Source organism: Oxyura jamaicensis, chromosome 18, assembly GCF_011077185.1.
Source record: "Oxyura jamaicensis isolate SHBP4307 breed ruddy duck chromosome 18, BPBGC_Ojam_1.0, whole genome shotgun sequence".
Classification (NCBI taxonomy): domain Eukaryota; kingdom Metazoa; phylum Chordata; class Aves; order Anseriformes; family Anatidae; genus Oxyura; species Oxyura jamaicensis.
The window spans coordinates 3,846,354-3,869,771 of NC_048910.1; the positions used below are offsets into that span (position 1 = coordinate 3,846,354).

General features: G+C 40.4%; 1 protein-coding gene and 1 long non-coding RNA gene across 3 annotated transcripts in view; one reads left to right on the top strand and one right to left on the bottom strand.

The window, feature by feature from the left end:
* Positions 1 to 23,418, bottom strand: part of FOXK2 (forkhead box K2) — a 70,140-nt gene that overhangs the window by 15,655 nt on the left and 31,067 nt on the right. The gene's annotated exons all lie outside the window — the stretch shown is intronic.
* LOC118176026 lies at positions 317 to 22,750 on the top strand. The gene is made up of 3 exons (XR_004755252.1): positions 317 to 506; positions 16,025 to 16,029; positions 22,740 to 22,750. It is a non-coding gene; the product is annotated as an uncharacterized LOC118176026 (long non-coding RNA).

A 23,418-nucleotide genomic window follows, 5' to 3' on the forward strand; every position in this document is an offset into this window, starting at 1 on the left:
ACTTCAGAATCACTTGACGTATTTTACAAGGCTAGTCCATACCTGCAGACTTACTACAGACCAAGCTTATTTCAACCTAAAAGAAATGCAGGAGGCAACTGGACGCGACTTTAGATTCTCATTCACTGGCTCAGGGCCTTGGGGCCAGCAGCAAATAAAGACCAGCCGGTGTCCCCCGGTGCCGGGCACAGTGAGGAGGAGGTAGGTGGGTCTTAGAGCTTAACCACATACCAGAAACACACACACAAGGCTCCGATGTTCCACATCGGTATGCACACTTCTCACACTACTGCACTGCCTGCAGGTGTTGTCTGCCCTGTGGGCATCTTTTGCAAAAAAAAAAAAAAAGAAAAAAAAAAGATAGGATTGCTCATAGATGAGACTAAAGCAGAGATTCCAAAGCACAGCTGACAAATGCTGGTCCCAGATGTCAGCTGGCTTTGGGAAAGAAAACAAAACCAAAGGAGGAGCTTTGACTAACTGCAGGTACAGTATAGGTTATAGAAGTGCCACAAATCCAGTTTTAATACCAAACCCAAAGCTGTCACTGCTATAGTTTACGTTTCACACGCTGAGTCAAAGGACAGCATTACTGAGGCGTTGCTTACACATCGCTCTCTGGCTCAGACATGTGAGCACCTGAATCATGTTATCAAATACCTCATCTGTCAATTGATTCATGTTTGCAAACAGGTTTTTAATAGAAGCATATTTTTAATAACTGGAATATGGCCAAAAAGCAAAACAAGAAGTGTCTACTAACCAACAGATTTTCTGGGTAACTTGCGGTAAGGCAAACATACTGCATTTACTTCCAAAATCAGAACCAAGTTGGTTTGGGCATATTTTTGAATTAAACCATGGCCTAAACAAACCCCACAGCACACTCAGAGGCAGAGACTTGCTCGAACATTTCATCTATAGCAAGCTGAAGTCGATTCTACCCACTCTTTAGAGTGTTTACAATAGTTTTATGATGTGCTTGCACACGATGGTTGGTACAGAATAACCTCATCTATACAACCCACTTTAAAAGAATAGAACTGAAAACATAAAGGCGTAGTACTGCAAACCGTCCCTCTATAGCTCACTTACTCAACTAACCCCCATTCCACCTTCACAGGCTGATGCCATTCAGGGTAGGAAATCAACAGAGCCAAGACTGGACCAACAGAAAAAAAAGTTTACAAAACATCTGTGTTTGAAGAGTTACTAACGAGTTACATGATGAAACACTTGTGTGGTAGGTATCCAAGCGAAGAAAACAAACAGACTATTTAACCGATGTGCCACTGTTGCACTGTCTGTATTTCAAACAACTACTCACAGTACCCACCTTTGAGTAATTTCATGTGTTTACTATGAAAAGTTCTTGTGTTGTACTTCCTACAGAGCATCAAAAAGGAGGGCAGATGTTTACGATCTAGGAAACTGCAGCAAAGGTGTCACACTTAAAACGGAACTCATGATCCTAATTTGCTTTAAAAAAGTTCATTCTGGGTTAACTACTGGAAAAGGTGAGACGGGGAGGACAGATGAGCAGCATCCAGCCATTTCCAACAATTCCTTAGAAAACCATTCCCACCTGTACGGCTCCCAGCAAAACGGAGACCTGCTGATCCAGGCACTACGTCTACTGAGAAAGCTTAGCAACTTTGCAGGGTGCCGGGTGTCTTAAGTTCTAGTTCTGTCACATCCGTATTTCTAATATTTCCTCACTTTCCCTCAGCAGTTCTGTCTGTACTGCAGGGAGAAGCTAATTATACACCTGTAGTTCTGCCTGTATGAAGTTACTGTCTGACTGAAAATGAGGAAATGTGCTGGCTCCATCTGGGGAGCTAAAACACGGAAGCAAGAATTCAATTTCCTCCCCCTCCATAAGGCCTGCAATGAAACTCAGTGCCTTGGTATCCTTTGAATCAGTCCATTCTCATTGCCTCTTAAAAACCAAGGCAGAAACTGGACTGAAGCCGCTCTCCTGCAGTCCTATTATCAGCACTTCCAGATTCTCCATTCAAAGAGATTATGGGGGTTCAGCACTAATAGCTCCATACGCCATGGTACTCCCAACGCTCCTGTTCAATTCCTTTACATTGATAATGCCACTGAACTCCAGTAACTTCAAGGATCCCCCTAAGTTTTAAACAGACCAAGAAGAATAACAAGATGCGAGCTTTCCAAACCCTTGCTTACCAAGAGCCAAGGAAAGCCTCAAACTTCCACATTTAAAAGGTAAGAAAAAAAGAACCCAGCCAGCATCTGAGAGATTTGTTTATGTATTGCCAATTTTTGACTTCAAATGCTTGAAATACCAAGCATAGGCAGCAGGGTAGCTCACCTCCAGGAGGAACTGAGGTAATTAACACCACCTGAACCACCAGACTTCCTCCAGCTTAGGCTTCCTTTGACAATACAGCAGGCTAAGATGTTGCTGTTCATTCCTCCCTCTCCTCCCCAGTTTGACCAGCAGCCTAGGAAAACAGAAACCATCGCACCTCGAGATAGGGCTTCCCTTCCAGGGAAGGGAGATTCACAACTAACCCCTTCTCTAATGCCTCCTGCCTACCTAATTCTCACTTAAAGCTCCTGTCCTAGCTGCTCTCTCCCCATCGCTCCAATAAAACCAAGCTACACGACCAATTACTTAATTTATACTCCTGGTAGAAGATGTGCACACTTTGAAGCTTAAGTTGCCAGTGAGATACTACGATGCACAGTTCCAAGTGCGTATTTGACTCAATTGCATTTTAAAAGTCAAACAAAAACTGTTTTCTACATCATTCACAAAGGATAAATGAGAAACTGAGTTCAGAAGGGACTTCTGAAGGTCTCTAGCCCAACCTCCTGCTGACAGCAGGGCTTCTTTCCAAGTTACATCAGGTTTTTCTGGGCCTCGGCTTATCAAATTTTGAAGCGTTCAACAGATGGAGTTGGGCAATCCATTCCTGCAATTAGCCACCCTAATGGTGAAAGGTTTTTCCCGTTTGTCAGGGTATAATTCTTTAGTTGCAACTTGTTACAGCCATCCATCCTCAGACTCTGATCCTCTCAGAGCTGCCTTGCCCCATCTTTTCCATAACTGCACTTCAGGCAGGGGCAGGCTGCAATGAGATCCACCTCTGGGCTTCTCCAGGCAAAAGGAATTCAGATCCTCTCCTGTATGCCATTTGTTGGTTCCCAGAGCACCTCAGTAGCCCTCCACCACCCCCTCCAGTCTGTCTTTTTGCTGTCATTGCATTTGTGGGAGCCCCAAAGCAGACACGGGTACTGCCCAGCACAGGGCCAGCCTCCATCATCACAAGGGCGCAGTGCTGAAACGTGTGCGCCTGCCCCTCCGCCAGGACCTCCACGGTTCCTCCTTGGCAGAGCTGCTCCCAGGCAGGCATTTCCCAGCCAAACCCACCCCAGATGCAGAATTTGGCTTTTGCCTTTGCTGAGCCTCACGAGGTGCCCGTTCTGCTTCCCTCCAGCCTGCCGCCGTCCCTCTGAGCACCAGCCCTGCCCTGGTGCTGCCTGCAAGCTGCTCAGGGTGCTCTCTGCCCCGCATCCCAGGTCACTGAGCCCAGTCCTGCAAGGTCAGAAAGCTCCACAAGGGTCCTGCTTCACCTGTGCTGTCCTAAGTAACGTCTGCAAATGAGATCTAAGACCAGCAAGTCAAAATCGGGAGGCATTCAAACATCCATGGGAACTGGAAATTGTGTGTGTGGCCTCCTGCTAATGGGCAAATATCAGCATACAAGAACATGGTCCCCAATTCCATCGTTTCTCCATTTGCTGCCCCAATTTATTATTTCCATCACAACAGATAATTAGGAAATTAATCATGAATTGAACTAGAACTAAGTTATTTTTAACAGATTTTTAAATAAGCAAGGCTTAAAAGACGTCTTTATAAATACAGCCATAAATACAGTGTAGAAGAAAGAGACAAAAAGTTGAAGTACAGTTACATACAAATTCAGTCTCTGTGAAGTCTGTGCATTGTGCCTTTGCATCCTGAGAAAAGGTGCGTCTCTGCAGAAAGAGCTGAACTTGGCTCCTCTCGCAGCTCAAAGTGACGTGTTAAACACTCACAAATTGGTAAGAAGGGCTGCGACTCCTTCTCTTGGAGAAACCCGAAAGCAGTAACCCCTGTCAGCTCAGAGAAAAGTAATTCCATTGCCAAGGAGAACATGTTTTCTACGTTCTCCAGAAGAAACAATGACTTTTCCTAGCTTTCTCATCTTCTGAATATTACACCAAAAGCTTTCCAATGGTTCAACACCAAGAACAGGCACACTAAATTATTCACTTCCAGAATTTATTTTTAAGCCTTTGGTCTGTGATTAATTGAACTCTAAGTCAGTACCGCTGCACTTTCCAGAACAGAATCGTCCTCTTTAGACCTACACAGAAGCAACAGAAACAGAACTTCTTAATAAGACAAATTGAACTGAAATGCTTTAAAACGGAGTCAAAATTCTAAGAACCCAACAGGTAAAAGCTGTTTTTCCAAACTAACAGTGAAGGTAGAATTATAAATCCATCAGAGAGTCACAGTGAGAGCTCCCTGAAAACAAATAAAACTAAGAAGTTATTATTACTAATAAAATATAGGTTATTAAAAAAAACTTGCACGATTTTCATAGTAAGGATTTCCTTGAGTTTTTAAGCACAACTGTTCAGAGATTTCTTTTACAAAGTATTTTCTAGGAGTTCACAAAAAGGTATTCCTGTAAAATTCTCCTATAATAAGGAAAATGCTGGGAGTCTGGTTAACCTTGTAACAGACACACTGAAGCACAGTGACCCAGCGTGTTGTAACACCAATGAAGTCACCATTATTTTCTTATTGTCCTGAACAGAGAGAACCTTTTCATTGGACAACTTTTTACACAGACTTGTTCACCTACACGAGGTGCTCCTACCACAAAGGTTAGCTCTAACCGTTTATAAAGCTCTAACCTCATGTATAAACCTTTCCTAACTGTTAATAATAGAAGAAAAGCAATATCCATTTTTCCCCACTGACTATTAGGGGATAAAAAGTTTTTAAAAATTACTTCTAGAATTTAAATTCAAGGAACACGAAGCCCAACTCCTCTACCAGCTTTCAGAGGGGAAGTTCCTGAGGCTTTTCTGCTTGCAGTTGACCCCACCCTGTGCAGCAAAACTTCCCCAGCAGGAACCAGCATCACTTCCTACAGGTACACGTGTACACACGGACACACGCACCTTGTCCTGGAATAGATTCCTCCTCCCAGCTTCCTTGATTTAAAGGCAGGATTTAAAGGTGCCTCCATGATTTAAGCTAACTCCCAATTTAGTTAATTTACCACAGAGTTGCATTCAATTCCATGTGGCCATTACCAGTCAGGACACTGCTAGAGGTTAGCTGAAAAGCAACCGCTGTTTACAAAGTGGCAACTCTCTCCTCCGGGGCGTGAATCATGGCCTCATGTGTGCTTCCCTTAATTCTCCGTATCCTTTGCAATTGATTTCTGTTGACTAAAGATCAATGGTTGAAAAGCATGTCCTCCACAAACAGTAAATGTGAGGGCTGCGTAGCAATCTCAACGTCCAATACCATGAAGAAGAACAACAAAAACACTCAGTTTAAAACCAGGAATTAGACTTTTTTTGTGCACTATTTTTCAGGAGTGTGTGCGTGTTTTTTTCAGGTGTGCCCACACAATGCCATAAACCACCAAGGAAAACTGCCCTAAAGAAAAAATCCCTGATCCTTCTATCCACTCAGATGCCTTAAAATTCAAAGCAAATACCTGTGCATCATCAGAAGTGATAAAATATTGCTTTAGCCCCATCTTAATTCAAGTTGGCCAACATTATAGTTTTATCAAATTCTAAGCAAAGGCTGGAAACTTGATCTAGCTGTAATTAATGGCTCCCCAGCAGGAAACCTCATTTACATACATCTTCCTTCAGGTTTCAGCAACTGTGCAAGAACTTTGAAAAGTTGTTGGTAGTCCTTACAGGAATGGTGCTAACCCACTTTGAGAATGCTCTGGAACAAGCCTGTCTGCGTCAAAAATGGATCCTATGACAACAGAATATTGATGACGACGACGGGAACATTCCCAAAGCACTCACAGCGAACAGAAACTGAGTAATGAGCACACATTCCTGTTTGAAATGCTGCTTCATATTCCTTTGCTGATTAGAAAGCTAACTTTGTAAGAAACAAGGCAGTTTTAACCCTATGTTCACAATTGTTTCTTGAAGGGCATTTAAGAGTCAAGACTGAAAAAACCAACACATCCTGAAGTTGTTCAACCACAACAGATTTTGCTGCAAATGTAAATGACTCTATAAACGCTGATCTCCCCTACACGTTTATGCTACAGACCAGGCATTAATGCAAGCAGCCTTACAAATTTTCCAAGGTTCTTGCCTTAGCAGCCAGGCCTTTCACTTTCTTTAAATACCAACCACACAAATACCGGTATTGATCAGTAGCAAGAACATTTTGGTTATCCTACAGACATGGAAGGGTGCTGTGGTTAATTAAAAATACATATCTCAAAATCCCAAATTCCCACTGCATTCTCCTCTCTTCTTACATAGTACAACAATTTAAACCAGCAAGAAGGAAAAAACAAAACAAAACAAAACAAAACACAAACCCTAAAGAAATTCAATACAGTAGCCCTGCACAGGCTGCAGGAACTGAGAAAGAAATTGGCCTGCAGGCAAGAATGTAGGCAGCAGTTACTGTAGAAACCAAGCTCTTCGTTGCTTTTCTCTAAGCAAAAGAAAGACACAAAAGAGCTGGAAAACAGCGATCGATGGGAAGCAGCTTATAAAGCTGCTTGTCACATCTGCTGCAGGAAAACCAGACACTAATTCATTAAAACTGCTCATGTAATGCCTCTGGAATTTGAGGCTCCCCAGCCTGTGAATACAAAAGAAACTCCGCCTATGGAAACACTGCATTTTCGGGTATTTAGCATCTCTGTACACAAAAGCTGTGTGCAGAGTCAGGTTGTGTGGTCTCTACCCCTAAATTTCATTCTAAACTGTAAAAACAAATTAAAATTTGTCCAAAAGATTGAGCCTCTATCTTTGCCAAATTTCAAAGGGCTATTTTGAGTCCCAACAGAGCATACATAACTCTATAACACAATAGCTTCCTGTTTAAAAAAAAAAGCGAAACAAAACACTTGCAACAGGAAAGTGAAAATCAATCATCATTCCTCCTTCCTTCCAGATAGCTGCATTTAACAATGGCTTCCTATTACCAAATGAGCAAGCGCAAACTTTCACCACAACAGTAAATACCATTCAAGAACTTTTCATAAGGCCGAAGATTTACAGTAGGAGCTAAGCTGGAGCAGACAACCCCAAACCACCAGATGCTTTATTACCAGCTTAGCTGGCTACAGAGGTGCCTGGCACCTCACCCTCAGTTGTGGGGTACTCGTCGGGGTGCAGAAGTTCATTTGGAAACACTGAAGAGGTAATAACAGTATTCAATGCTCGCTGCAAGCTGTGAGCAAACCGGACAAAACCGCTTAAAGCTGAACATAGGGCACTTGGCATTTTGCTATTCCTTACTATTAAAACAGTAGGGGGAAGTAAGGGAACAAGTGCTGTCATGATGTGTTTTGACATAAGCATAACCATAAAAAAAACAAAACAAAATAAAACAAAACAACCCCCCCATGACTCAGGCATCAGTTACTTCAGTAACAAAAGACTTAGTTTATTACCTCATCAGAGACCTGATCCCTGTTGCAGAATTATGCCAAAACTCCCCGATCGCTACCAAAAGAACAGCTCCCCAAAGGAGCAAGGCAGCACAGAAAAGACTTCCTGAATCAAGGCACTGAAGTTTATTTTAGCTGGGCTCTGCTTCCAAGAGCAGCACAGTCCTTTATTTCACCTACAAATCCATGGCTAACTCAGGCCATTGAGAAGTGACAAAAACTGTTTCCCACCAACTCCAGTTCTGAGTACACTGCAGTGTTTGATTTCCTCCCTCAATCTGCTTGCCTGGTCAAAGAACAGAGTTTTTTCAGAGCCCTCGCAAAAAGCTATGGGCATTAATTACATTCACAGCCATCCAAGGATGTTTGGTGTCTGAGGGCCATCCCATGAGCGGCTCACTTTAGTGACACTGATGGGCTCATTGCCTCACTGGAAAGCAACATTTTAAATCATATTCTGAAATCATTTTGTTTGTTTTCTTAACCAACTGCACACTGCAGAATTGGTCGTTCAAACCAATTTTCGATTCTTCCACTTGCAAATTCCTTAAAACTTTTTGGGTGAAGGTCCAGACCTTTTAGAAGCGTCTGCATGGACTGCAGACAGGGACTTACTGTCCTTAATCACTTGCGGGGGCACTCCAGAACCAATGAGGACTCCAAAGAGCCTGAAGATTGCAAAGCAGTGAAACTGTTTCATCTACAACAAGCAGATTGTTTTTGGAAAATATTCCTCAAGAAGCACTCCTCCTGAGCTGTTCCTCTCAGCCCATGCCAAGTTCTCAGATTGTGGGATGTTGTAAGGGGCAGCAGGAAAGTGCAGAAGGATAAAATCTCGTAAGAACAGCAGGCATGATTTAACAAGTCAGATAGTCACGCAAGTGGAAATCTGTCCAGGAATAAAGAAGAACGCACTAAACAAAAGTCTTTGTCAGAAGAGATGTTAACCACTGTCACTGTTCTGATAAAGGAACAACAGCACAGAGAATGAAAGGGTACAGCAAACAAACACAAAGCATGGGATTAGCTTCTCCAAGTGTAAACCTGTAGCTGTGTTAGTCATCTATCTTTACAGTGAATCAAAGGGAGCAGGCACTAAAGGGTCCAAATCTCACAGAAGGGAAAAGTCTAAAAGGGTTTGGAGAAGTCAGGTCCAGGGCTGCCTATTAGTGACTGAATGGAAAGGGAGTCCACGTGTAGACAGCCAGATCCAAATACACACACTGCTAAGCAGAATGAAACCCTCCGAACAGCATCTAGTGAAGTAATGAAAAATCAAGGCCACGACTCCTGAAAAGTGCAGACTAGGTTCTTATGAATAAATACCTGATCTTAGCGCAGGTTTCATGGGATACAGCAATGTAAGAGCTCAGCAATGCCCCGTGGGGAAAGCTCTTCCCTGCTTCTTCCACCAGTTCTGTTCCCAGACAGTTTCTCTGCTCACCAGGTACCTGCTGCCAGGAGCCACTGCTATCTCCAGTTAATTTACTAACCCAGCAGAAAACCACTCCAGCCAAAACGTAGAAGTTTGCTATGTTTTAGTAAATTTAAGTCAGCTCACAGTCTAATCTTTCTTCAAAGGTAAAGCAGAACTGTCATGACAGCTTAATTTAAAAGCCATACGGTACTTACTACATAAAAAACGTTCTGTTGTGCAATTGTTCCAACTGTTCTCTTTGAAAGTTGAAACTTGAACCATCTAATACTGAAAAATAAGCCTCCAGAAGACACTAGTCATAAAAGGAAGTACAGAACTCAGCAAACAAGATTGCATGCTCAACACTTTTCAACAGAATTAAAGATGGGTTTGCTTGGGACCTTTCAGCTTGACCAGGAGTATCAGCGTTCTCACTGCAGACACTGCTAACAGAATGGATCGTCATCACTGAAGCCTTCCTTACAAAAACATTTCTATTACTCCAAAAAACACACGTGTACTAGAAACTACAGTAGGAATAAAACTTGTTGGAATAACAATAACCGTATATATTATCTTTTAGAGAAAAAACTAATGCATACATACAATTTTCGAGGTCTCAACCATAACTGAACAAACACACCGCTCTGCATTTCTGGAACACCCTGTGTTATAGAACACTGAAGGATTGAACAGAAATCAACAGAAGACATTAGACATGTTCTTTGCAGTCCTATGGCACACCAAAACTTTGGGATAGTACCATTCCCTTGAGCTCGGTATGTAAGACAGCCTGGAGCACCGGCAAAGAGAATCGGTAGCCCTCAGGAACAGAGCAGGGAGGCAGCGAACTAGGAAAGGGTGATAATTACGGTGTTTGCTGCAGACATGAAGCAAGCAATTTCAAAATGCGTGGAATCAATTCTAAAAGGCGAGGCACAGTTCTTGATAAAAAAAAAGTGCTAGAAAAGAGCACTGAAATTTCATCATCCCCCCTGCCTCCGCCCATGAAGCATTATCCCCATTTTTAAAAACAGATTAAACAGATTTGTGACTTGGCCAAGTCATTTTGGCAAGCATTCAGCAGAGCTGGGAACAGAACATATTTCCCCCCCAACACCCGATCTTTGTTTAAACCACTGGATCATCCCTTCTTTTAAGCCTTCCTTCTCCTACAACCACTTGAAGAGGCAGAATCAGGTGAAACGCTCACGTCTTCAGTAAAGTGGAGATTATTTCCTTAAATAAGACTGAATTATTTTGATCAGTTTGTCGCACACAAGTATCTGATTAAGGAACAAAACCAGAAGTAGCTGTGAAGCCTACACGGCAAACACCAAATCTGCATATGGAAAGTTATCTTTAGCAATATATTGTGTCCTCTGAAAACGAGCAAAAGGGATTTTAAGTTCATTAGCCCTTTATCATTACACCACAAAAACTCCACACTAAAGCTACACATTAGATGCATACATTCTGATTAAAATCTACAGAATCTTAGAGTCCATCAGGTTGGAAAACACCTCCAAGATCATCTAGTCCAATCTTTAACCCAGCACTAATGTCCACCACTAAACCATGCTATGAAGTTCTACATCTGCACATTTCTTGAAGACCTCCAGGGACGGTGACTCAACCATTGCCCTGGGCAGTCTGTTCCCATGCAGCACAACCCTTCCAGTAAAGAAATTTCTCCTCATATCCAACCTAAACCTGCCCTGGCACAACTTGAGGCCACTTCCCCTTGTCTTATCACCTGGTGCCTGGGAGAAGAACCTGATCCCCACCTCAATACAACCTCCTTTAAGGTCATTGTAAAGCATGGTAAGGTCTCCCTGAGCCTTCTTTTCTCCAAGCTAAGCAACCCCAGCTCCTCCAAGCTGCTCCTTCTAAGACCTGTAACTTTTACAGAGTTATATACTCAAGTATAACCTACTGTATGCACAAGTACATGTAAATTGTATAGTTATATTCTGAAGTAATTGAAGATTTTAAGTTACACAAACCTTATTTCCTATGTATCTATTAGAAGGATTTTCTTTCCATTATCAAAGAGAAAGAAAAAAAAAAAACAGATTTTTTTTTAAGAGAAAAAAAAAAAAAAAACAACTAACATTTTTACCCTGAATACTGAAAAGTATCAGTGGAAAAAGGACTCTTCATTTGCACTTTACATAAGCTTTAGCAATAATCAAGAGTTGCTCAGTCATGATCATTAATAGTTGTCAAGCCATTAAAACTGTTACGGATTTGTTTGTACTTGCACCAGTGAAGAAGATCCTGCAAAGGATGTGAAGCAGAGCTGGAGGTGCTGGAAAGTAACAGAGGAAGTCCTACCTGCTTGCACTATTGAAGGACTTTCTTCAATTTTATCTATGTTCTCTCAGCTACTGTTAATTAATCATACTCTTATGTCACCTCATACAAATGTAATTAAATTGAGAAAACTTCCACAGGCCAAAACAACAAATAAAAAATAGATTTTTATTTTTTAATAATAACTGGCCCAAATTTGGAATATATGGGAAGTACTATCTTCGCTTTTCATTTCTGGTTCTATTTAAACCAAAAGCACTGTTGCACACTATTCAACTTCTGTTTTTGCTTTAACCGCATTCCTACAGACAGGCGGCAGAGTTCACAGCAACAGGATCGATCTTATGCCACCAAGAATACTTGATGGGAGGGTAATGACAAAAAGCACGTAGCTTGGTTGTATAAACCCAACCAAACCTGAGGATTTCCGATATTAAAACAATCAGGTCTTAAGAGTGGGGGTTTTGTTGTTTAACTTCAAATTCCACACTTAAAAAAAATGTAATTCTGTGATTTTGCTTTTCCAGTTCATAAAGTTCTCTAAAACCAGAAGCTCAAAGCAGAAAAAAATGGTCCCGTTACACCATGCACTGTTTCAGTATACGAAGTGGGAGTGAGTGGGGTATGACCATGATGCCGGTGTGGCAACTCAAAATGCTACTGCAGCCACTCAAGCCATTCTGTGCTCCAGGAAAGGAGATGAAGCTTCATCTCTGCGGGCATACTGGCAGAGGTAGCACCTTTCCACACACTCGTGCATTTTTAATCCAAAATATCAGACTCCCACCACGCTGAATCATTCTGCTTTAAATTCTGGTCCTTCCTTGAGATATGCTGCAGCCAAACCAACTTTATAGGTAGTAACACGGGGCAAAATCTTCCAGAATACAAGCTGATGTCAACTCCAGTCTTCTCTTCAGCTTGTATAGCCAAATTGATATAGTTCAGCCTATAAAATGCTTTGAAATGTCAAAGTATACCTGCAGCAAACAACTGCAAAGAGGTTCTTGCACAGCTACACGTGCTGCTGAGCTGCTCAAGCAACTCAGCTTCCCTGGATGAGCAGAAATTGCAAAGCTTTTTTTTTTTATATATATATATATATATTACATATATATATTATATATAAATCAGTGTGTCTGACTTTCACCCCCTCAAAAGGAAAGTGCAGTTTGTTGAGTCAGGCTTCCCCAGCTTGGCAGCTGAGCACCACTCTTCCCTGAATGGAACTGTCAGAGCTGTCATAAAAAGATTGCTCCCAAAGACCAGATGAAAAACTCTCCACTTTCCCCTCCCCACGTATCCATCTGCTGGACATTCTCTATTTCAGACACCCATTCACCAATATTACCTCATTTCTATCATGTACAAATACCAACTGCTATAAGAACAATTTTTGTAACAAAATTTGACCATGGGATTCCATATTTAAGGACAACTTCATCAGTCGTGTGATCTCTTCAGAGCTCTGCTGCAGAATGTACTCTTAAAGCAAAGGTGAAAAGATGAAAATGCCTCATGCCTATGTTACTGCTTGAAAAAAGAACTGCAAACGCTAATTTTCCCAGCACTTATATTAGCATGTTTCCATTTATCTTGAAAATCAACCAATATTTGAAAGATTCAGATTTTCAGAAGATATGTTATGGTGAAATGAAATGGTAATCCCTACAGAAAGCATTGCACAATTTCTATGTGTGTAAGGCATTATATTTTCTTCAATAAAGACAAAAAATCCTGACAGTATTTTTTTTCAAATCCATGTATTAGGACAGGAAACACCATAAAAATGTGTTAATTACCATAATATCTAATGTGGACCCTAAATTAAAGTTACCATAAATACAGAAGCAGCAAAAAATACTACTACACATTTAGAGTCCATTTCCCTCATTTTTCATTCATACATAACAAATTATTTCATGATCTCAGAAACACCCATCGAGAAAAGGAAGATTAAATAGTTCTATTTTAAAATTCTATTAAAAAAAAAAAAAAACTAAGCTAAAATGGAAAAGAAGATTAAAATATGAAGATCCAAAAGACACTTAAAGTTGTGGAAGGCACGAGCGCAGCCTTATCCTGTACGCTAACAGCATGCACACTTTTCCAGTATATAGAAAAGAATGTAAAGGCTTGAAGTCAGAAAAGCTAAAAATGTAACAGACACCTCAGATGATTAAAAACAATCTGTATAAAATATTTTGTTTTTTAACATCCTTCCCAAAAGAATGAAAGAATCAGGAATCCCCCCACAATGCTTGTCATTAACTATTAACTTTTCTGCACAAAACGTTTCTTCTGTTAGAGTCAAGAAGTTTCTTCACCAGTTACTTCTAAACTATGACTCCTTTAATCATCATCACGAATCACATCACAAAGATCTTAAGATCACTAATTAGTTCAGTTACAAAGCTGTATCTCACAACCAAGTTTTGCTCTCTCTCCTGAGAAAACAATAGTCAGTTTGAATAAAATTGTCACAAGAATTAGTGACTCTTCTGTAAGAACTGTAAAGGCAATGAGAAAGTACACCATCACCTGACACCGAAACTCAGAATGTGACACGAAACCTTTAAAACTCTTCATCTCTGTTCAGAAAAAGAGAGCACAACAGAGACCAGCAGAAACCAGTAATCAAATACTTGTCTGAAGATATTTCTGTGCTGAAGTGCAAAATGAGGACCAACAGTCATACCAGCACCATGGAAACTACTACAAATAGTACGAGCACAGCTTCATTGCCTTTCCTGTCCATCTTCATTGTCCAGAGTGGACATCCTTTGCTTTTACTTCTTCTTCTCTTCAGGTACCTGGATGTCATCTTTGAACAGATCTTTTACTCCAGATTTACGCTCCTTGCAGAAGCAGCCTCCAGAAACATTATGCAGCTCTTTTGCCTGTGGAGTAGGGTGCCAGGGATTTCTTGGCTAAGCAGGAGGTTTGTCACTCAATGAGCTGATTGAACTCCCTAGCGCAGCACCAACTAACGCAGCAAACCAACTTTTTTAAGAGGAAGAAAGTACTCTCTGGGAGTGAACCGGGTAACCAGGGACCGACCTAATGGGTGCCAAAGCCAGAGTAAAGGGAAGGTTGGACCAATGGGGCCACCATCAGGAATTAGAAAGAGAATAGCCAAGACCTTTCAGGAGCAAAGAACCTTTAGATCAGCTCAAACGCTGATTAAATTGATATGTAATATATTGTGAAAACACTTTATCAATCTTACTGATTTATTCCCACCTGGCAACTGAAAAAAACCTGCACTTCTGACTCGACAGAAAAGTAATCCTGAGCCTCGGTCTCTCCTCTTCTAAGGGATTGCTTTTCAGGTCTACCAGTAAACTAATCTGACTTGTGCACACAATCTGAATACCACCGCTAACACAAGGGACAGAACAGGATGGTTCTTTCAGCTGTAATTCCCAATAAGTTTGTTTTAACTGACCTTGAAACCAAAGGGTTAGTTACAGTTTATCTTCACTGCCTGCGTCCTATGCACAGGTATGCTCAAAACCCAGGGATTAAATTGCTGTTCCTGTTTTAATAACATTTTACTACTGTATACATCTAATGTGAAGATTTTAGAAATTCCCTGTTAGAAATGAAGATTACAGATATATTAAATATTTAATAAAGTTTACCAATATATTTAAGGTGAGAAGCATAAGCCTTCCACAGCAGTGTGTCCTTTAACTCTATGCATTATCTCAGCAGAAAGCTGAATTTAAGGAACTTACCTGTCTAAAGAAGCATGCAATGCTTAAACGCGTTACCCACAGCACACACAAATAATAAGAGATGATGTGTTCTGAAAAGCTGTCCAAGTCAAATTAATTTTGTATCAAGCCTGTCCCCATCAGGGAAGTAACATGCCCTAAAATGCTGTAAAATACACTGCAAAGATGCATGTATTTATACGTGCACTTCAGTTTTGTTTACTGTTGCTCCCCAGTCCTCCCCAGACCACCAGTCTGGGTCAACGCTCCCTCAGATGTCTGAGACCAGAAGCCTCGGCCCAAAGTTGTGACTGAAGAGTGACGAGCAGTCGGGGAAGCTGAGCTCTGAGCAAAAATGGCTTTAAAGATCCGAACAAATGATCCTTAACATTGTTTATCTAGCCAAAGATGACAAGGAATGAAGGGAAAAAGGAATCAATTTCACAAGTATTAAACATTATGGTAAATAATTTACATAAAGAACAGTTATCACAGCGAACTGCTGAACACAGACCAAGTCCCAAAAGATTGAATAGAAGGTCATTTTCTCTCTTAACTTCAAGCTGGAAATAATTGGATGGTCTCCACTGTTTTAATGACACCAGCACAGGAGACGCCAAGGACCACATCCCAAAAGAATTAACACAAAATAGGGGCGATGGTGGTGGCAACCACAACAGAAGATTTTGGAAATACAGAATCAATAGCAACAGTAGGAAGAAAACGAAAGAAAGAAGAAAAACAAAAGGCTTAGTGCCTGACACTGAAGAGGTGAAACATCTCTCAAGAACAAACTGCTTGGAACACAAAATAAATAGTTCACGTGCTACACTGAAGAGAGGGGCATGTGCTGGTCATATGTTCAGCGTGTGTTACTGGCACCGCTCACCGCCATGTTCCATGTTGTAATAGCTGAAACATTTAAATTTGAAATGCGCTGCCTTCAGGGATGACATGATCTGGGCAGCCCTGACGAAACACACACCACTCAAAATGAATACATGCTAATTTTGGCTTGCAGGTTATTTCTCCATACTCCAAACAATGCTTTGCTTGGCACCAACTCATTTGAAGAGCTTACATTAAATAGAACTGGTGGTAGTGTGAAGCAACTTTAAAACCAGTAGACTCAGTTTATGCAAGATTATATAAAATGGCTATTGTGGTATCGGTGATTCTTAGAGGCAACTTTTTCCTTGATCCATGCTATAGATCAGATGTGCATGCTTTTGACTTCAGAACTGCAATATCCTTTGATGCTGTGTGCAATTTCTCTGTGCATTCGCAGTCTCACACACAGCAATACTTTTAGCATGATGTAGCCCCTAGCCCAGGTGACAATTACACACAGTGGCGTAGCTTCAAGACTCCAAAATACGGGGGAGGAAGGGAATTCTGTCAAAGTTCAATAACGCAACTTCAAATAACAGCTTTCTGTAGCAGCCAGTTCTGGCTCCCCAATCTGCAGCCATTTCCATTTCTGTGAAAGCTGTAACAGTATAGGTGCTTTTAGTGCTGACACAGAGATTCTGAGCAAGGCTCACAACCTCACTACTGTATGTTAATTGCCGACCATATCAACCCTTTCTGCATTCAAAGCAGTGGCTATGATTAGATCTATTTACTTCCTTTTAAATACCCATCCTGTAGTATTTGAATTTTAAGGCCCCTAGAGCAATTTCTCTTTCCTTTGTATTTTCGTATTAAATCATTACCCACACAAGTCAAATCCTGTCTCCATTTAGAACACCTCTAAGAGGGTTATTCTAATGACTTAGAGGTGGTGTGAACCATCACAATACAAGTATCGAGGACCTGTCGTATTTAAAAATAAAAGTCTCCTTCACTCAGTGAAGGACTTTATCAGCCCAACTTCTTGCTCTCTCTGGGTCAGACATGGTCAGTATGTTCTCAGCCAACATTTTTTTTGCCATAAACCATCCCTATAAAAACACAGGACGGTCATATATATTCTCTTCTTTAAATCCCTCATGAAAAGCTTGAATAAGCAGCTACTACAACAACAAAACAGTTGTAAGTAGGACAAAATTGCATTAGTGTAACACATCCACAGTAGCCAACACTTCCTTAATCGGAGCCCAGGGAGCTCCAAGTCGAAGTGCAATGTCACCGCAACAGGCAGCCAGCCCCGCTGGTGCTTACCTATATTTATCTGCAAGTAATTAACCCTAAACTACTCACACCTTCAAGATAAGAGATATAACTGGAAGAACAAGATCACCTAACTCTACTAATATCAGATGTTCTTTCATAAAGAAAAAAAAATGCAGACAATAGTTTACCTTGGAGATAAGGCAGATAAACTGTTAGACATTTCAATACGAGAGACGTGGAATCAAAGCAAGCGTTATGAAAATTACTAAAAACACATCCTACCTTCTCAAGTTCCCCCTCAACAAAAAGAAACGTGGGCAACACATTTCTACACTGCCATTTCCCGTGTTTATTGCCATAACTGAAGCTTTTTTCTTAATTTCAAAAACTGTAGAAAAGCCTAATTCCTACAACCGACATTTCTGATTAAACCACCACTTTTGATTCCACAGAAACACTTTCCTCGGTCTCTTTTCCCTTCCCACTATCGCGGTATTTCTCCAAGTAGTCAAAAACCACACCATCTCACATCATCATTACTTCATATTCAATATAACCATGTTTTTAAGCTTTTCAGATGAAGTTAAATTATTTTATGGCCCACTTCTCAGCTACATTACAGCTAACACAAACAACATGCGTACACAAACATTTACGTACATTTTCTTCAGCTCCTAAGCCAAGAGAACTTCAAAATATTAAACCCGAACTTCAAAAATTTAAGATCTTTAATATTTAACCCTGTTAACTGAGGACTGAAGTATTTACAGTCACATTTCTTTTATAATTATTATTAACATGGTCTGCATGCTGCTTTTTATAAATGATTTTTAAACACCCCTTTTGGTGATAACTCCAGATAATAGCTAACAACCTCACATAAGAATCTTGTGTACTTACTAACCCACAGCAGAGCAAACTTATTTATAGCTAAGTTGCAAGCTGGGGTTAGTGATCTCTTCCAGGCTCGACAATCTTCCAACCTCAGAATAACCACACCATAAACCAGCCAGGGTTATTTCACTACTGACAGAAAAGTAAACATTTGTGTACTAGGGTGTGCTTGCAGATGATTGCTCTGGCTGCCTGTACTGCAGCAGACAGTAAAAGCTATTCAGAACAGGCCAAAATTCATGAAGGAAATTTAAAATTCTGTAAAGAATTTATGATCGAGATTTAACTTACACCTTTAAAACACTGAGACAGGTGAGAGGAACATCAATGAGTTTTCCTATTTCGTCCTTGGACAAGTTCTTTTAACATTCAACAATTACCAAATTTTCTCTCTGAAACAGGAAACATTCCCTACATCCTGACACAGTGAAAGACAACCGACTATGAAGAAACAGCACTTTAGCTCACAGAAAAAAAGATTCAAACAGGTAAATAGCTACTAAAATTAATTTTAGAAGACATTCTAACAGAATCCTGGCATTTTTTGGAGTTATACCGAAGCAAGTTTTGTTACGAGAATCCTGGGCATTAATAGAATTGGGTGTGCGATCAAAGAAGACATGCTACAAATGAAACACTTCCAGAAAAGCCTGTTTTGTTGTCAGCTTGCTGCTCACTGTTCCATCTCACCCCAATCCTCTGCTTAACAACTCGTAAGAATTTCTGAAGTCACTCTGCATATCCTGCTCAAACACCAGCACTCTTCGGAGGCCAACAGTCCTTCAGGAAGGGTAGAAAAAAGAAGACATGCAGCTAGTCAAGAACTAAGTGATGAAACAGGCAAGAAATGATACAGCTTTGTACCAGTTACTATAGGTTATTTTGTCTTGCTAGGGTTCCACAAGGCATTTGAGCACTGTTAAACAGTTCTGGAATTTGCTGATAATACAGACTTGTTGCATTTCTCAGCTTTATGGACGGACCAATGCAAGGAAAACATTTTAAAAACAAAGGCTTGAATTTCAATTCAAGAAGATAAACAGCTGAAGTTCTACTGTGGTTTTTACCTATTGCATCTCTTTCCTGTGTTGCTAAATGTGCCTGTCATCTGAACATTTCAACTGACACACACGCTGTGGTTTCCAGGTCCAAAATGTTTGCAGCGATTATCAATATCTAGAAAGCTAAATGAATAAGCCTATCACCAACCACAAACTGTGGAGCCCAGCCTGAACACGGAATTCACTGCTGCATTCATTTTGGAACCAACATTCATCGCAAAGGGTAACCACCTTAAACTACTGCATGTAGCCTTCAACTCAGTGATGTAGTCACAAATGTGCTGCCAGGAAAAAGGCTGCGCTCTAACTCCTGATAGTATCACTGGAAGTTGGACTGTATGAGGATGAATTTCATCATTCTGTGAGAATCTTGTTACCCAATCTAGTCATTTTAATAAAGTTACTTAAGAATAGATTGCAAACTCTGCAAAGTGATGTTTCCATATCATTTGAACAGCAGACCAGTTCAGTTTGGCTTGTAACCCTTAAATACTACTAAGAAAGAGAATACATTCAGTAAGATCCAAGGGCAGAGAGGACCAAAGCCCTTAACCCCCCTGACCCGACAGAAGAGCACTCTGAGCCAGGCCTCCCACCACATGCAGGAGAAAGGACTTCAGTTTGTGACTGCCCCAGAACGACTGGATCAACGGATGGCTGTGTGAGACAGGTCAGGCCCAACACCTACCCGAACACTTACCTGAGCCTAACCCAGCCACACCCAGCCTATTCACACCATCTAGGGAAAGGAAATAACTTGCTTCCTTTAACGTGTCTTTGCTCAATGTTATTTAACACTGAGATGCGTGGAAGTTATAAACAGTACTTGGACTGATGATAATTTATGTAATTCACTCCTACTGACTTTTGTCAGCACCCAAGTCCACTGGATAATGTACTGGAAATTAAAAAAAAAAAACTGCTATATTCTGATCCCCTTCTAAATTATTGGTTTTTTCTTAAACATTTCACCACATCTCCTCTGAAGCAAGTCTCAGAGTGACAGTGAGAAGTCAGATAAATCAGAACAGAGACCAAATGCATGACTACTTTCAAGCCCACTAAAGTTGTTTTGGAAGGCTGGATCAACTGAACTTATTTCTTGGCTACTTATCTTCCATAAAGAAGGGAAAGAAAAAGCTCTCTTTAAAAGAAAAACAAACAAAAAAAAAAAAAAAAAAAAACTTTTTTTTGAGATATTTCTGCCTCCTATCAAGCAGGTATTAAATAGAACCTCAAAAACCAACATAGGAAATCCCCATCACACCTACCTACAGAGTCAACTGCAGCAGATTCACACATTTCCTGACAAAGTGCAAAGGATACATGTGGCCTCTGCAATAGGGTACATTTAAAAAACAGAAGGGTTTTAGAATTTTCTTCACATTCATTTCTTCTTTCAGAAGATGATATAACGCTACACAAACTCTAGTCAGTCACCTGTCTTAAGTGTAGAGAAATCCTTTTTCTGAGGTAAGGTTTTCCATAAATAAATAAATAAACTTAAGAAAAGGGTCCTTTATCTCTACTATATCCTTAATTTTCAATCTCTACAACTCGTGTCTACCCCAGTCCCACAATGTAACTTAAACTGCCAGCCGTACTGATGACCTTTAAAGCAGAGACACAATGATTTAGCATATGGAATGAGGACTATACGTCAATGCTGTCCCTCTGCTGTGAAATAATCCACAACCAAGGAACTTGTCCTTTTTTTTTTTTTTCCTCTAGTGGTCTTCTCTATGTATTTACATTTATGCAGAGATTGCAAAAAGGGCCAGAAAGCACGTATTAGCCAAAAGGTATAACACAGCTGAGTCAGCTCAGCACGCAGGCTACTTAGATTTGCTTTTTTATTTCACTTAAAATAAATACTTAGTACACCCCTCTATCAAAATGTATCTTCTCACAATAACTTGTTTGGTCTTCTCTTAAACTGTTTTGGATCCTCCTTTCATTTCCATTTTTACTTCATAAAGCGTAACAGCTCTTAAGAAAGCAATTCTTTTATATAAGACGCCACAAGACACAGCAAGCCAAATGAAGACTGTTCAATCTCACCACATACTTTATGCCAGCTCCACTGACCTTTCCCATCAGCCTTTTCAATGCAACAGAAAACAGAAAAAAACAGAATACCCAAGAAAAGCAGATGCCGGTGGGTTTTGGAGCATCTGATGTGCTTCGAGGCCAGCATAACCTGCAGGTGGGAGCACTGCAGAAAGCAAGACCTTCCCCTCCCCTGCGCTCCTTCTCCGCAAGCGAAATGCCAGGTTAGCTCAGATGCTCATGACAGCATAGCCCGTCTTTTTAGCAAAGTCAGACCCAAGATTCTTCTGAATCACTGCATTAGCCAAATTAAACATCAAAGTCAGAGCCTCATTACTTTCTGTAATGATAACTATATTACCTCTCAATCACAGCTCTTAAACTTGAGGTGATCTTCAACTTTGTCCAATCCTTTTTCAAGCCTGCCAACAAACCCTTCCAGTTCTCCTTGTGTAACTCCAAACCCTATGAATACCCTCCTGTCCATTTCCTAGTGCAAAACACATAGGCCAAACATCCTGATCCTCCCCATGTAGTAACTGAATTCTCCTCTTCCAGTTTTCTAATCTGTACTTAGCACGATGCTATCATCCTCTTTACCATTCTTACAGCATTTTTGGCAGAATTCCGCACATGTACATTCACCCTTCTGTTGTCTAAGCCTTACACTTTTTCATCTCATTCTTGAAGCCCCTGTCTCCCTTCAGTGCTACAGAGGCCTTCTTCACCCCCCTACAAAGACTGAAATAGAGGATATCACCTAAGGAGGGAAATCTTTAACAGTCAGCTTCCATCACTCATACTTTCCAACTAGTTTCTTTGTGTTTACCACACGTGCAATCAACGCACCCGCCTACTTAGCTCAGTTAAGGTATACAGCCTGTGTGTACGTTCCTCGTCTGCTCACATTATATTTGGGCTACAACATCCTAAATATGCCCATAACACAATGTAAAATGCTAAGGCATTTTTTTCCAAGTATGGAGGTACTCACATTAAGACAGAAGCTAGATGTAGGTCTTTGTAGTCCTTAACTTAATTCTCAGCCTTAAAAAACAAAACGGAACAGGTAATTATGTGTTTGTACCTTCATAACCAAACTTTTACCTTATATGTTGTACAACAACATATCATGCACTGGGGTCCACAGTGTTAAGACACTAGCATTTCAGATACATGTTTTTTTTGAGGAAATCGATGTTTCTGTGAAAGCTAAACTATTTCTCCCAGCTGTCACAGTCAGAATACGTCATTATTTATCTAAAACCCCAGCACTTTATATCACTTACTCTATTTCCAAGCACAAATAAGCTGTTTTTTAACAAACACACAAGTTAAGTAAATTTAAAAATGTGAATTAAATACAACAACAAACCTTTGTGCACAACAGTAAGCTGAAGTTCCAAGAAGCATATATTCATTCTTGCGCTGCTGAGGGGGATATCTGTTATCCCCATTTAAGAGGTTTCAAAAAGAAGGAAAAGGTTAGGTAAATTATCTGCTCCCATATTGTAGTGTCTATAAAAAGCAGAATTTAAAAGCAACTTCTATCAATGTGCCAGTTCACCCATATCATCTCAGAACCAAAATTACACATTCATCTCAAGTTATTTAAGTGATTTAGAAAATCTGAATATAATTTCAAAAGAATGTGTAAACTCTTTTTTCTACTACTTGCTAACCTGCCTTTAATGCCTTACAAACACAAGAACTAGGAGGCTTACACCCCATGAACTATTACTTGAGATCTACTTGAGGAAGAACGTTTTTCAGAGAATCCCTGGATATTGTAAGAAAACTACTTTTATGGTGTGCTCCAATATGAAGACTAAGATGACAATAAATAAAAACATCAAAATCATTTGCATGTAACAATACTGCTGGCAAGTGCAAATAAATAAATGCCAAACTAGATGTTTGATGCTTTAGAAGCAATTTTAATTAGAAAAAAAAAAAAAAAGCCCAAGTATTGACTCCTTGTTAACACACAATAAAAAAGCCTCTTGCTCTAACCCAGTGGAAGACTATTAAAAAAGGACTTCTAGAAGAAGTAAAGCCTGAAGAGCTAAGAAGCTTCACCTAATTGTCCATCTTCTAGCCCCAGGGCATTAAATTTCATCCAACCATACCTATACTGCACC